General features: G+C 42.0%; 2 long non-coding RNA genes across 3 annotated transcripts; one reads left to right on the top strand and one right to left on the bottom strand.

The window, feature by feature from the left end:
- Window positions 1-1,520: 1,520 nt before the first annotated feature.
- LOC116270747 lies at window positions 1,521-9,837 on the top strand. Its single transcript, XR_004178929.1, has 4 exons — window positions 1,521-3,758; window positions 5,571-5,643; window positions 7,273-7,696; window positions 9,818-9,837. It is a non-coding gene; the product is annotated as an uncharacterized LOC116270747 (long non-coding RNA).
- LOC116270748 lies at window positions 7,687-15,517 on the bottom strand. 2 transcript variants are annotated; one of them, XR_004178930.1, is made up of 3 exons: window positions 15,467-15,517; window positions 9,371-10,036; window positions 7,687-9,257 (listed from the first exon to the last, which is right to left on the bottom strand). It is a non-coding gene; the product is annotated as an uncharacterized LOC116270748 (long non-coding RNA). The 2 variants fall into 2 exon arrangements; XR_004178931.1 differs by lacking the exon at window positions 15,467-15,517 and adding an exon at window positions 11,674-12,058.
- Between the last annotated feature and the right edge of the window lie 304 nt (window positions 15,518-15,821).

Genomic DNA, 15,821 nt, shown 5'->3' with positions numbered 1-15,821 from the left:
TTTGGGTTAAATCTACTGTAACCACCTTATACTTAGATATTGATATCTTTCTTTAGGTTTGGGAAGTTTTGCTATATCTTTGAGTGAATTTTGTACCATTATCTCTTTACCTCGTCTATAAGGACAGTAACTCTTAGATTTGCCCTTTTGAGGCTATTTTCTAGATTTTGTAGGCATGCTTCTGTGTTTTCTTTCTTTTTTTATGATACTTTAAGTTCTAGGGTACATGTGCACAACGTGCAGTTTTGTTACGTATGTATACATGTGCCATGTTGGTGTGCTGCACCTGTTAACTCGTCATTTACATTAGGTATATGTGTTTTCTTTTATCTCCTCTATGTATTTTCAAACAGCCTGCCTTTGAGCTCAGTAATTCTTCTGCTTGATTTAATTCTGCTCTTAAGAGACTCTGATGTATTCTTCAATATGTCAATTGTATGTCTCAACTCCAGAATTTCTACTTGAATCTTTTTAATTATTTCCATCTCTCTGTAGAATTCATCTACTAGAATTCTCAATTCTCTGTTATCTTGAATTTGAGTTTCTTCAAAATAGCTATTTTGAATTGTCTGAAAGGTCACATATCTATTTCTCCAGGATTAGTGCCTGGTGCCTTATTGAGTTCATTTGCTGAGGTCCGTGTTCTCCTGGATCGTCTTGATGCTTGGGGCAGTTCATGAGTGTTTGGGCATTGAAAGTTAGGTTTTCGTTATTGTCTTCGCCGTCCAGGCTTGTTTGTATTCATCTTCCTTGGGAAGGCTGTCCAGGTGTTCAGAAGGACTTGGGTATTGTGATCTAAGTCACATCTGCATCAGGGGACATCCCAAGCACAGTAATACTATGGTTTGCGCAGATTCATAGTGATATCACCTTGGTGATCTTGGTATGATCCGGAAGATTTCTGGATGACCAGGCAGAGAGTCTTGTTCGCTTACTTTCTGTCTCTCTCTGTGCTGAGCCACCTGGATCTGGGTTTGGGGTGACACAAGCACCCCTGTGGTGATGACCAATGGGACTGCACTGGGTCAGACCTGAAGCCAGCACAGCACTGGGTCTTTCCCAAGGCCCACTGTGACCACTACCAGGCTACTACCTATGTTGGATCAAGGTCCTAAGGCTCTGCAATCAAGTGGCAAAGCAGCCAGACTGGTGTCCTTCCCTTCAGGAGCAGTAAGTTCCCCCCAGGCCCTGGCAGGTGCAGAGAATGCCATTCAGGCGTCAGGGACTGGAGTCAAAAATCATAGAAACCTACCTGGTATTCTGTTGTACTGTGGCTGAGCTGGCACTCAAACCATGATGCAGACCTTTCTCACTCTTCCCTTTCTTTTTTTCTTTTCTTTTTATTCATTTATTTTTTGAGACAGTCTTACTGTGTCGCCTAGGCTGGAGCGCAGTGGTGCAATCTCGGCTCACTGCAACCTCCACCTCCTGGGTTCAAGCGATTCTCGTGCCTCAGCCTCCCAAGTAGCTGGGATTGCAGGCGCCCACCACCACAGCCAGCTAATTTCTAGTAGAGATGGGGTTTCACCAGGTTGGCTGGATCTCCTGACCTCAAGTAATCCACCCGCCTCGGCCTCCCAAAGTCCTGGGATTCTAGGGGTGAGCCACCGCATCCTGTCCCCTTCTCTTTCTACACATAGAGGAGCCTCACCCCACGACCACTGCCACCACAGGCCCATAGGGAGTACTGCTAGGCTACTGCCAATGTTCCCTTAAGGTCCATGGGCTCTTCAGTCAGCTTGCGGTGAATGCTGCCAGGCCTAGGAATTACCCTTCAGGGCAGCGTGCTCCACCTTGGCCCAAGGCAGGTCCAGAAATGCCATCCACGAGCCAAGGCCTGGGATTAGGGACCCCAAAAGCCCGCTTGGTGCTCTACCCCACTGTGGTTGAGCTGGTACCTAAGGTGCAAGACAAAGTCCCCTTTACTTTTCCCTCTACTTTTCTCAAGCAGGAGTCTCTCCCCATAGCCACAACAGCTGGGAATATGCGGGTTCTCACCTGAAACCAGCATCTCTGAGTCCACTCAAGGCCCTTGACATTCTACCTGGGTATTATTGCTGGTTCTTCAGAGCCCAAGGGCTCTTTAATCAGTAGGTGATGAATCCTGCCTGGGCTGGGTCCTTCCCTTCAAAGCATCAGGTTTCCCTTCTGGCCCAGGGTATGTCTAGAAATGTCATCCAAGAGCTAGGGCCCAGAATGGGGGCCTCACAACCCTGACTCTTGTCCTGTCCTACTGTAGCTGAGCTGGTATCCAAGATACAAGACAAAGTCTTCACTCTTCCTTCTTTTATCCTGAAGCAGAAAGAAGGGGTGTCTTTTGGAGCTTTGAGCTGTGCTGCCTTGGGTTGGGGTGATATAAGCACTCTCTTAGCTACCCCGACTGGTGCCTCAGTAGATCATGTCCCCTGCTGCTCCACCTCCAGTTTACGAGCTCTGAGCTCAGATCAGCATTAGGACTTACCTAAGGATTGCAGTCTTTGTAGCCTAGACTATTTCTCAGGTTCACTTAGGGCCACAGAGCACTCCAGCCCATGGTGGTGAGGCTTTCCAGAACTCGAGCTCTGACCACTGGGGTGGGCAATTCCCCTCTGTCTAGGGCCAGAATCAAATGTTCCCCCTGTGGGTGGCCATCAGCTGAGTACAGCCCAGGTCTGCTTTCTGCTATGACAGGGCAGTGCAGATTTTAATGCAAAGCCTCACAGTTGCTGTGCTCTCCCTCTCCCAACTGCACAGATTCTCCGCGCCATGCAGGGGTGGGAGAAGGGTGACGTCAGCAATTCAAGACTGTTTTTCCCACCTTCAGTGCCTCTTTCAGCAATAGAAAGTAAAAACCAGACACTGAGTGCTCACCTGATGTTTGGTTCCTATGAAGGTGCTCCCTTTGTACAGATAGTTGTCAAACTTAGTGTTCCTCTTGTAGGGATGATCAGTGGAGGCCTCTATTTGGCCATCTTACTCTATCTTTGGTTAAATGTTTCAAGTGTCATTCCTTGGAATAAAGTTCCCACCAAAAGACTAAATTTTTAGGGAGCACTTGCTGTGATAGAACAGTATGAAGAGCCAATCTGAGTCTAACAGCATCGAAAAGCTCCAAAAGAAACTTCACATCAAATACAATTAAGTTTATTTGCACTAAGACTGATTCACAAATTGTGCAGCACTCAATCAGAAGGGGTTCAGCGAGCTCTGCTGCAGCAGTGTGAGCAGTGAGCTTTTATAGGCTGATGAGAAATAGGACAAAATACATTTGCTCTATTACAGTGGAAGAACCCTAGTTGGTAACTGGTAGTTTCTGATTGGTAAAGTCTCTGGCTTTGCTTTACTGTTTACATTGGGCTTTGCTTTGCCTGCATGGGAACCTAAAGCTCTGGAGTCATCTCCCCCGCAATGGCCTCTCAACGAAAATTTTTTGCACCTAGGATAGAATTCAGTTCTGTTAACCTATATCTTATTGAAAAAAATACCTAAATTGGCCATTCAAGTTTATAATTGTAACATTTCAATAGGAGATAGCACAGATTTACATAAGTTGATCTTTAAAGTTTTATGCTAGGTCTTATCATTCTTTTCCAGGTTAAAGCCAATTCACAAGGAGACTGGTCAAGAGAAATAAGAGAATTACCATTACTTAATGCAATGCCGCTACATAGTTGGCTCATACTCCATAGTAGGAGCAGTCACAGGGAAGCCATGTCCTTAAAGAGTCATCTACAGAGTGTCACAGCCCCCATGGGCATAACTATGAAACCAGCAGAAATGTAAGTAGAGCAGAAATTACTTCCAATTTGAAAATCAGTTAACAATCTTAAAGTATAACAACTAAAATATTGTAGGAATTGGTCACTGTATCAAAACCTTAAAAGTCTGTAAAGCCTAATCTCTAGTCAAAAAATATTAAAACAGACTTTGTGATATATGGTGTACGGCTATTAAGATACATGTTGTAGAAGGTATGAGAATTAAGGACTTGATGTGAATGGATGGAGAATATTAAGAATTCTCAGTCATGTTTCCAAAAACTGAACTGAAACTTTCTAGAGCAGTTTTAGGTTTACAGCAAAATTAAGAGGAAGTTACAGAGACTTCTCATATATATCCTGCCCCCAATAATGCATAGCCTCCCCCATCAACATCCCCTACCAGTGTGGTACATTTGTTACAGCTGATGAGCCCACATTGAAATATCATAATCACCCAAAGTCCATAGTTTACAGTAGGGTTCACTCTTGGAATTGTACATTCTACTGGTTTGTACAAATGTATATGACTTGTATCCACCATCAGTTTCATGCAGAGTATTTGTCACTGCCCTAAAAGTCTTCTGTGCGTCATCTAATTATCCCTTTCTACCACCACCTACCCCTTGCGCCACAACCTCTGAGGACAATTTGGTTTTTTTTTTTTTTTCCATCTCCATGGTTTTGCCTTTTTAGAATGTCATCTAGTTAGACTCACACAGTATGCAGTCTTCTCAGCCTTGGCTTCTTTTGCTTCGACCTTGGATGATAAAATCCGTAGAACAAACCATCAGGGCACAGGTTTACCTGTATAACAAACCTGCATGTGTATCCCTGAACCTAAATGTTTTCTTTTTTTAAAAAAAGGGTTAGGTTCTGGTTAAGTAGCGTCTCCTGAGGGCAGGGCCTGTTAGGAACACAGGGCCCTGGTGTATTTCACAATAGTTTATTTTCTCCTTTCCCTGCTGGAAGCACGAAACAATTTTCCTCTGGTATTTATTGCGAGGACCTGGTCAAGCTCCTAGAGGTAAAACTCTCAAAATTGTGGGAGCCTCCTATGACTGGGTATACCTGGAGTTTTTAACCCTCACAGTTGTCCATGCTGAGCCTGCAGTAATTCATCAGTTACAGTTTAGATCACCTGACACAGGAACTGTTATCCTGGGAAGTTTCTTGAGTCTTTGCTCCAGCTAGCCAGGACTCCCTGTTTTGCTTATTTGTCTCTTCAATATAGGAGGCAGTGATTTGCCTTGTGTCCTCACCTCTCTTGAAAATCCTAAGAGAACTGTTCATTTTTTTTCAGTCTGTTTAGCGTTTGACTTGTTAGGACAGAGTAGTGACTTCAAAGCTCCTTACAAGTAGAATCGGAAACTGAAAGTCTACTGTCTTTTTTTTTTTTTTTTTTTGGAGAGAGGGTCGCTCTGTTGCCCAGGCTGGAGTGCAGTGGCCAGATCTCAGCTCACTGCAAGCTCCGCCTCCTGGGTTTAAGCCATTCTCCTGCCTCAGCCTCCCGAGTAGCTGGGACTACAGGCGCCCGCCACCTCACCTGGCTAGTTTTTTTGTATTTTTTAGTAGAGACGCGGTTTCACCGTGTTAGCCAGGATGGTCTCGATCTCCTGACCTCATGATCTGCCCGTTTCGGCCTCCCAAAGTGCTGGGATTACAGGTGTGAGCCACCGCGCCCGACTGTCTTTTTTCTTTTAAATATACTTTCTACTGAAATGCATATCTTGCCTTTTTATCATGTCTTACTTTATATTTAATTAGCTGTCTGAGATGTTTATCATGTTTCACTGGTCAGTACCTTTTGAATATGAATGCTATATTTTTTAGGATTGAAGTAGATGGGGATGCTAACTCCTATATAGACACATTACGGAAATATACCAGACCAACACTGCAGATGGTAAGTGTCTAGATGATACATGTACAGTCTTTAGTTATTGTTCTAAACTATTTTGATAAGTATTTTAGAATTCAAAATGTTGTCATTGGTTTCCTGAACTTGCCAATGAAAGCAGATTAACCTGCATAATATAGCTGAATACAGCCTTTCGTGGTTTAGCTATTCCTGAATATCACAATCTTAAGCTAATTTTCTCAGGCTTGGGGACCTGTAATTACTTTTAAAATCTCCTAACTTAAAAAAAACACACTATACAAGTGTAAAGTAGTGTGGGTATTAACAGTCACCACATTCATTAACTTTCATCCCCAGATGTAACCTGCCAAGTCTATGATCACGATCTTCTAACCTGTGTTATTCTTCTTGCCTGGTATTTTTCTTTTTCTTTTCTTTTTTTTTTTTGAGACGGAGTCTTGCTCCGTGGCCCAGGCTGGAGTGCAGTGGTGTGATCTCAGCTCACTGTAACCTCTACCTCCTGGTTCAAGCAATTCTCCTGCCTCACCCTCCCAAGTAGCTGGGATTACAGGCGCCTACCATCACACCCCACTAATTTTTGTATTTTTAGTAGAGATGGGGTTTCACCATGTTGGCCAGACTGGTCTCTAACTCCTGACCTCAAGTGATCCACCCGCCTTGGTCTCCCAAAGCACTGGGATTACAGGCATGAGCCACCGTGCCTGGCAATTCTTGCCTGGTATTTTTCTAGGAGTCTGTTCTTTCCTTTCTTGCATTCAGTGTCTTAGACCAAGTTGTCATTATGTTTTATCTGAATTACTACAGCAAATTCTTCTTCTTATTATTTTTTGAGATAGAGTCTCGTTCTGTTGCCCAGGCTGGAGTGCAGTGGTGCGATCTCGGCTCACTGCAAGCTCCGCCTCCTGGGTTCATGCCATTCTCCTGCCCCAGCCTCCCAAGTAGCTGGGACTACATGCACCCGCCACCATGCCCGGCTAATTTTTTGTATATTTAGTAGAGACGGGGTTTCACCGTGTTAGCCAGGATGTCTTGATCTCCTGACCTCGTGATCAGCCCGCCTCGGCCTCCCAAAGTGCTGGGATTACAGGCGTGAGCCACTGTGCCCGGCCCCTTGAGCCTGTTTTTAACCCATCCTTGTCAACACGGTGATAAGTTCCTGGAAACTGAATAGGATGGAAATGATATTGCAGGCTTAAGCAATTGATGTATATTACCAAATTGCCTCTTGCAGCAATTGCTGTAATTTATAATTATAATTTATAACATTAATGTTAACTATAATTTAGAACATCAATATTAACTATAATTTACAACACTATAATTTAAACACTTAACAATTTAATGTTAATTCTAGTTTGTAATGTTAATTATAATTTGTTCCACACATTCACCCTTCCAATTGTTTAATGTAACTAATAATTATAACTAATGTAATTATAATTTTCTAATAAATACATACCATATAATTGATATAATTATGTTATAATTAATAACATGGCTCTAGGCCCTTCACCCTCTTGGGTTCAAATATTTTCTTAATAAATTGACTCTAGCTTGTCAGTCTTCCACCTAAGTTGCCTGCTCGAGATGGTTTTTCTTTCCTGTATCACTGTTGTTGTATCTTATGGAATGTCATGTTGGCTGGTTTTCAAGGTGATTTGTATCCTGCCCAATGATGACAAACACAGATATGACAGTATAAAAAGATACCTATGTACCAAATGCCCGATTCCAAGCCAATGTGTAGTGAAAAAGACCTTAGAAAAAGTCCAGGCAAGAACCATTGTCACCAAGATTGCCCAGCAGATGAACTGCAAGATGGGAGGAGCCCTCTGGAAGGTGGAGACTGATGTACGTTGTATTTCATTGACGTCATTTAACTTATATCTAATAAAACTTAAGGTTCTCTTAATTGTTAATGCTTAAATTTTGCTCACATTCTAACTCCACTACCTTTTCCAAAAAACCTTAAGGTACAAAGAACAATGTTCGTTGGCATTGATTGTTTCCATGATATCGTAAATCGACAGAAATCAATAGCAGGATTTGTGGCAAGTACCAATGCTGAATTAACAAAGTAAGTAAGCTCTGGTAGATATTGTTTAGTCGGTAGCTGACTGTGGACCAAACAGAAAAGATGAACCTAATTAATATTTGTTAACTCAAGAGGTTGGGAATTTGACAGATGAGTTATTCTTAGTCACGTGCTCTCCTGATTTTGCTGGCAAAGTTATGTTCCCAGAACACTTTGCATGGTTGGCTGCTCTACATCATTTTCCGTTGCTGCCTAACATACCACAAACGTGGCAGTTGATGACAAATGCCCGTCTCTATCTGCACAGTTCTTCTCACCAGACACCTGGTAGTTCACAACTCTCAGGACCTTACAAGGCATAAATTAAGGTATCAGCCAAGCCACATTATCATCTGGAGGCTGGGCAGCCCTCCCTTTCCAAGCTCATGTCATTGTGGCTGAATCCATTTTTTTGTGGTTGGATGACAGAGGTCCTTGTTTTTTTTGTTTTGTTTTTGTTGTTGGCTGTCAGCTGTGGGCCAGTCTTGATTTCTCTCACATAGCAAACCCCTCTCCATCTTCCAACCAGCCAGGGCACATTGAGCCCTTGTTCTGTGTTGAATCTGACCACCTCTTCTGCCATCAGCCAGAAAAAACATCCCTGCTTTTAAAGGAGCTCATGTAATTACAAATGACCCATTTGGAAAACCTTTATCATAAAGTCAATGGAGCCATATAGCATAACATAATCACAGGGGTGGTATCCTGCCGTGATCACAGGCTCCAGGGATTAGAATAGGTAGAGTTCTGTCTACCATAGGCTCTGCTCAGTAAATGTCTTAAATGGATATCACTAACACATAGTGAAATATTTGAGATGTGCATGGGTAAAGAGACATTGAAACATAATAAGTGGTCAGAGATCTGTAAGTATAAGATCTTGTCTTCATATACTTGCATGTGATGTACTTCCGAGAGGAAATGTACATCTATATCCCATGCTCTTGTTTTCTCCCAGGGCCCTTTTATTTTCTGTTCTCAGAGTAGAAACCACGCTGTACCTTGAAATAAGTTTGCAGTCTTAAGTTTGCCGTCCTTTGCGCATTACTTGATGTGTGACCACTGCAAATTACCTCTATGTTTAACAATGATCATGGCCCACTAGGTATAATTCAGGAATATCTTTTAAGGAAGATCCATCTTTATTTCCATAGATGATTACTTTTTTTCTAGTCATATTCTGCTTCAATATGATAACACTGTTTTGTTCTACTTTTTGTTTGAAAATAATCATAGGGAACAATTATACTTACAATTATTCAACAGATACTTTTTCAAGTAATAAACTTATTTTAATAGTGTAAAATCTGCTTTCCAATCAATGAAAGAAAACCTTCCAGAAAAATTATGAAAATAGCCAATACCTTGAACAAAGAGAAACACACATAGCTAAGTAAATATTACAATTACGTACTCCAAACCCAAGAAATCAGAGACCATCACGAACCAAATCATTCTTGGAGCTGTCAACAGATTTTTCTGAGTGGCTGCCATGTTCCGATGCTGACACTGGCAGTGAAAATGTGGAGCCAAGACCGCCTGGTCATACCCTATGAATTAAATCCTAGTGAGAAGAGGCAGACAGACAGATACATCACAATATGTCAGGTGGTCAGATGGGGTTACTCTGAAGTAAACAAGAATGCAGTAAGGGGATAGAAACTTGAGACAACATACCATTTTACTGGATATGTTGACGTTGTCACAACAGCTGCCACCATTCCAAAGCAAACCCCTTCCTCAGTGAGGGGGAACATGTAGGAGCCACTGTTGAGAGCACTGATCCCAAAGCAGGAGCCACGGGGAGCACAGGGTTTTCATTTTATTGCATTCCCCCGTAGGCGAAACTGCAGTCGTCTTGTACAATAAAGCATGACTAATTTGTAGTAATGTGAATAAATGCTTCCATTCTATTTGACTATTTGTATGCACTCAGAATTTTCTAAAATGCCTAAGATCAAAAGAGACCAACCAAGACTTTGATCTCTGTGGCGATATGAATTATGCTAAAATGTCCTCAACTACTGATAGTAATATTTTTTTGCTCGTAGATTAATGCAGACTCAAAATGAGATTTTAAGAATCTTGTTTTCCAAACTGGTGGTTTGTTTTTTCTGTGAACAGGTGGTACTCTCAATGTGTCATCCAGAAAACAGGAGAAGAGCTTGTGAAAGAGCTGCAGACCTGCTTGAAAGGTCAGTGTCTTGTAGCGGTTGGGGAACCCGACACTATACAAGTAGTTCTCCACCAGTCGACCTGTTGCCTCCAGAGGACACTTGGCAATGACTGAACCTTTAGTGTTTGGGATCTCAACTGGGGTGGAGGTGGTACTGCCATTGAGTCCTAGTGGATAGAAGACAAAGATGCCGCTAAACATCCTAGCATGCGTAGGTTGACCCCATCTCCACCACCTCCACCACGAATTCTCTGGATCAAAACTTCCATAGTGCTGTCGCTGAGGAACCCCGGAATAGACAGGACTCATGCAGTAAAACTGCCCTGAAAGCTACAGTGTTGGGAATAGACAGGACTTAAGCAGTAAAATTGCCCTGAAAGCTGCAGTGTTAAAAGATGGACTTAGAATTTGTCAAAAGCAGCAAAGGCTAGTTTTTTCCAAGTTACCGTTTATTTACACAAGCTTCTGATTTCCTCTCAGCTGCCCTGGATGTCTGGTGTAAAAACGAATCATCAATGCCACATTCTATTATTGTGTATCGGGACGGAGTGGGAGATGGTCAGCTTCAAGCATTGCTTGACCATGAAGCGAAAAAGATGTCGACCTACTTAAAAACCCTCTCTCCTAACAAGTAGGTTGTATTAATTGTAAAGTGTAGTGACTCATCCCTGTAATCCCAGCACTTTGGGAGGTCAAGGTGGGCAGATCACTTAAGCCCAGGAGTTCAAGACCAGCTTAGGCAACGGAGAGAGACCCTATCTCTACAAAAAATAAAAAAATTAGCTGAGCCTGGTGGTGTGTGCCTGCAGTCCCAGCTACTCAGAAAGCTGAGGTGGGCAGGTCACTTGAGCCTAGGAGCACTGCACTCATACCTGGATGACACAGTGAGACCTTGTCTCAAAAAAAATCATACTGTGGAGATTTTAGCTTGACAGTTTAGTCTTTGAAAAAAAATCTGATGTTTTTTAGGGGAAAACACCAATACAATGTGTGATGAGAGCAGGCGCTTGATATAAATAGTGGCTTCTGTGAATGAGAGTAGGAGCTTGATATAAATAGTGGCTTCTGTGGATGGGTGGGGGGAGCACGGGGAAGACCCTTCTGCTTTGATTTTGTGTTCCACGCCCAAGTCAGAATGCAAAGCAGAATTGGACCTGGCAGGAGCAGACTGCTTACACCATAAAGCTCCAGCTGAATCTTCCTACTTTATTTCAAGTCTTGTTGTGGGAGGGCTTGTTAACCTCAGATAATCACAGAAATCCATGAACGGCCCGGCGTGGTGGCTCATGCCTGTAATCCCAGCACTTTGAGAGGCGGAGGCGGGTGGATCACTTGAGGCCAGGAGTTTGAGACCAGCCTGGCCACCATAGCAAAACCCCATCTCTGCTAATAAAAATACAAAAATTAGCCAGGCGTGGTGGCACACACCTGTAATACCAGCTACTTGGGAGGCTGAGCCATGAGAATCGCTTGAACCTGGGAGAGGGAGGTTTTAGTGGGCTGAGATCATGCCACTGCACTCCAGCCTGGGGGACAGTGTCAGACTCCATCTCAAAAAAAGAAGAAATCCATGAACGTAGCCTGCCAACAGTTCACACTTATCCTGGACTTTTGTGTGTCTCCAGACTGGAGGAGCCAGCGGGAGGGAATCTCCAGCCCTAAGACTTACAAAACCTGGGAAACTCCACTTTTGTAAAACTCCGGTTTCCTGAGGGCCCGCTACCCAGCCGGGATTGTAGGAATGATCCTAAAGTTGTGAGGAAGGGACCCTTCCCCTGGGATGTGGGTGGCTATGAATAAATACCTCTTCATTTACTGCTTCAATTGGGCACATGGAGCTTACACAGTAAAATTAGGGTGTAAGGAGGGCTGCTGTCCATTCTTCTGAATGGGTCCTAAATGTAAAACAGATGTTTTAATACACTGTATACTTCTGAGGTAAGACTGAGTAAACCTAGAGACACTTACCCTAATTTTTTTAAGTTTCACTCTAGCTTTCATTGTGGTGAAGAAACGAATAAACACTAGATTTTTTCTTAAGCGTGGAAGCGATTTTCAAAATCCACCTCCAGGAACAGTTATTGACATAGAGTTGACTAGGAATGAATGGTAAGTCACCTGTATTTTTTGTATCTGGATCTATAATTTTCTCAATTTGCTTTAGTTCAGCACAATCACTTAATTCCAATAAATTTACCTTAAAGCATTTCTGATTCTTTTTTTTTTTTTTTTTTGAGACGGAGTCTTGCTCTGTCGCCCAGGCTGGAGTGCAGTGGCCGGATCTCAGCTCACTGCAAGCTCTGCCTCCTGGGTTTACGCCATTCTCCTGCCTCAGCCTCCCAAGTAGCTGGGACTACAGGCACCCGCCACCTCGCCCGGCTAGTTTTTTGTATTTTTTTTTTTAGTAGAGACAGGGTTTCACTGTGTTAGCCAGGATGGTCTCGATCTCCTGACCTCGTGATCCGCCCGTCTCGGCCTCCCAAAGTGCTGGGATTACAGGCTTGAGCCACCGCGCCCGGCCCATTTCTGATTCTTTAGAACTAATTTGGTCTGTTTTTTTACTATTGGGTAGAGATTCCTCATTTGGATCTAGAAATTGCAATTAGTCTTTTGGTTGTCGAAGTTCCTTCATCAAACATTTGTAAATGTCTGTGACCACATAAGAGTTAACTTCAGTGTGGCCCTAAAACCCTTTAAATTATGAATACAAAAGATAGCAAGTGATGTTTATATTAACAATTTGGAGTCATCACAAATCGAATTATATTGAATATATCATGACCATCAAAATGTTTATGCAGTAGCCTAAGAGGTTATCTATCTGTCTGTCTGTCTCTGTCTATCTGATGGAGTCTTGCTCTGTCGCCTAGGCTGGAGTACAGTGGCGCAATCTCAGCACACTGCAACCTCTGCCTCCCAGGTTCAAGCAGTTCTCCTGCCTCAGCCTCCTGAGCAGCTGGGATTACAGGTGCCTGCCACCACGCCCAGCTAATGTTTTGTATTTTTAGTAGAGATGGGGTTTCACCATGTTGGCCAAGCTGGTCTCGAACTCCTGACCTCAAGTGATCCACCCACCTTGGTGACCCAAGGTGCTGGGATTACAGGCGTGAGCCACCACGTCCAGCCAGAGGTTTCTATTTTAAAAATGTCTTTCTGCTTTAAAACAGCAGTGTGGGGCTGGGCGTGGTGGCTCATGCCTGTAATCTCAGCACTTTGGGAGGCCAAGGCGGGCGGATCATGAGGTCCAGAGATCAAGAGCATCCTGGCTAACATGATGAAACCCCATCTCTACTAAAAATACAAAACATTAGCCGGGTGTGGTGGTGGGTGCCTGTAGTCTCAGCTACTCAGGAGGCAGAGGCAGGAGAATGGTGTGAACCTGGGAGGCGGAGCTTGCAGTGAGCGAAGATTGCACCACTGCACTCTAGCCTGGGCGACACAGCGAGACTCTGTCCCAAAACATAAAAAAATAAAAAAATAAACAGCAGTGTGAAAAAAGAGACCAGTTTCTTTCATGTGAAACATTTTGTATGACACTTATTCTTTGTTATCCTGAACAAAGAAATGATGTGTTCAGAAAGTAATACTGAGTAGGCTACAAAATAGTTTCATATAGTCAGCCCTGTTGTTCATGGATGCAAGAAAAGTAATTCCAAACAGTGATTTAGAAGTCTTTTTCTTGTTATGAGGATGTAAGTCATTATGAGTGACAGCCAGCCTTTAAGACATTAAGATTAGACATAACTTCCAGAAGATGAAATGGTTAGAGACATTCTATATAAAAATGTACCGAAAAAAGAAAAGATATAAAAAGGAATAAAGGCCGTAAGAATGTCTAATGAAAAGGTCAATTTGTTTTTGAATATCTAACAAACATGAATATAGTCAAAATGAAGAAAAATCAGTGGAAGGGTTAAAAGAGTAGGTTAGACATAAAAGAAAACAAATTGTTAACTGGAACATATGTTCACAAAATTTCCATAATGCAGTGGAGAGCCATAAAGATGTGGAAGATATAAAAAAATGTTTAGGAAAATGTAAGGCAAAATAAGATTTGCTCTATATCTAATAGAAGTTTCAGTAGTAGATAAGATATGATGGGGGTGTGGTGGGGTAGAGCAATATTCAAAGAGAAAGTCTGAGATTCTGAATCCTCAGACTGAAGAATAACAAGATTTGGGCAAAGATCTGTAAAAGTTCACACTTAGAAATGTTATAGCGAAACTTCAGCAGGCATAAGAAAATGTAAAAGCAACCACAGGAATAATATATTTACAAACAATAAAAATCACATTCAGCAAGAGTAGAAACAAGAATACTATGAAGTATTTTTAAAATACTTAAAAATAGCCATCAAGCTAGAATTTGATACCCAGCTAACTTATCAAGGGTGACAGTGAAATACAAACATGCTCAGTTTGTGCATATACAGTATATACATTAGCAGATCCACCAGACCCTCACTGAGAGAACTACCCAAAAAGACTGTATTTTAGGAAGAAGGAAATTGAACAGTGAAGGGAGAATGAAATGCAAGAAGCAATGCTGATGAGTTACGATGGAGCATAAAAAAGCCTTGATTTCATAAATGACAATTTATAGGGTATATTAAAACAAGACCTGGCCAGGCGTGGTGGCTCACACCTGTAATCCCAGCACTGTGGGAGGCCGAGGCGGGTGAATCGCGAGGTCAAGAGTTCGAGACCAGCCTGACCAACATGGTGAAACCCTGTCTCTACTAAAAATATAAAAATTAGCTGGGCATGGTGGTGAGCACCTGTAATCCCAGCTACTCGGAAGGCTGAGGCAGGAGAATTGCTTGAACCCAGGAGGTAGAAGTTGCAGTGAGCTGAGATTGCATCACTGCACTCCAGCCTGGGCAACAGAGTGAGACTGTGTCCAAAAAAAAAAAAAAAAACCCTAAAATACTGGATATAACACTTACATGGAAAAGGAGTTATGAGGTTAAAGCATACTAAGATTCTTCAGTTATTAGGGAAAATGATAATGCTTCTGGTGCTTTATACTTAAAGCAGTTATATAAATGAAAGACTTAACGTGAAACCACAGTGGAAATCATGACATTCATACCAAGAGTTAGGAATAAATGAAGTAAAATGAAGGCAAGGCAGAAACATTTGATCAATCTAGTGCAAGGCAGGAAAGGATTAAAGGAAGGAGCAAATAAAAAGTATCATAAAGTACAACATAAGATTGTAAACATAAAAATAAATTCAATATTTATAACACACACATAGATCAATCTTATGGATTGTATTAAGAAGTTTAAATAGAGTCCAGTGATCCTCAGCGAGGCAGCAGGCCTTCATCCCAGGATCTGAATGGAATTATCTACGGCCATATCAGATCAAATGCGCCAATCTTGTTTCTTCCTCTAGGTTTCAGTACGTGTACTTGAAGTCAAAATCCCACGAGAGTTACTATCTCTGTCAGTGATTTAATTGCATTCTATAAATTTGATCTCTCAAATCATTGCTCAGTTAGGTTTCTAAATGCAAAGGAAACCTAGTCTATAGAATAGATTTCTGTAAGCTATTTTACTAAATGTTTTCATTTCAGACATTAGGTTTACTTACTGTACCCTCTTTCGAAAATGAGCTGATACCCACATGTCCTATATTTCCAGGTATGACTTTTTTATTGTGAGTCAGTCTGTGCAAGATGGAACTGTTACCCCCACTCATTATAACGTCATCTATGACACGATTGGCTTGAGCCCAAATACAGTACAGCGTTTAACATACTGTCTATGCCACATGTATTATAATTTGCCAGTAAGTATTTTCTGTTACTTTTTTCTTCAGATTTTTAAAATGTACTATTGAAGATTGAACAATGTTGGACCTCTGAATTGGCTTCCATGAATTTAAATTTAGGGGAAGTAGATGTAAGGTGAAACATATTTAGTTGTGGGTTTTGTTTTTTTTTTCC

This window comes from Papio anubis, chromosome 16, assembly GCF_008728515.1.
Source record: "Papio anubis isolate 15944 chromosome 16, Panubis1.0, whole genome shotgun sequence".
Lineage (NCBI taxonomy): Eukaryota > Metazoa > Chordata > Mammalia > Primates > Cercopithecidae > Papio > Papio anubis.
Note: the sequence above shows the minus strand (reverse complement) of the source record. Positions and strands in the feature narration are given on the sequence as shown.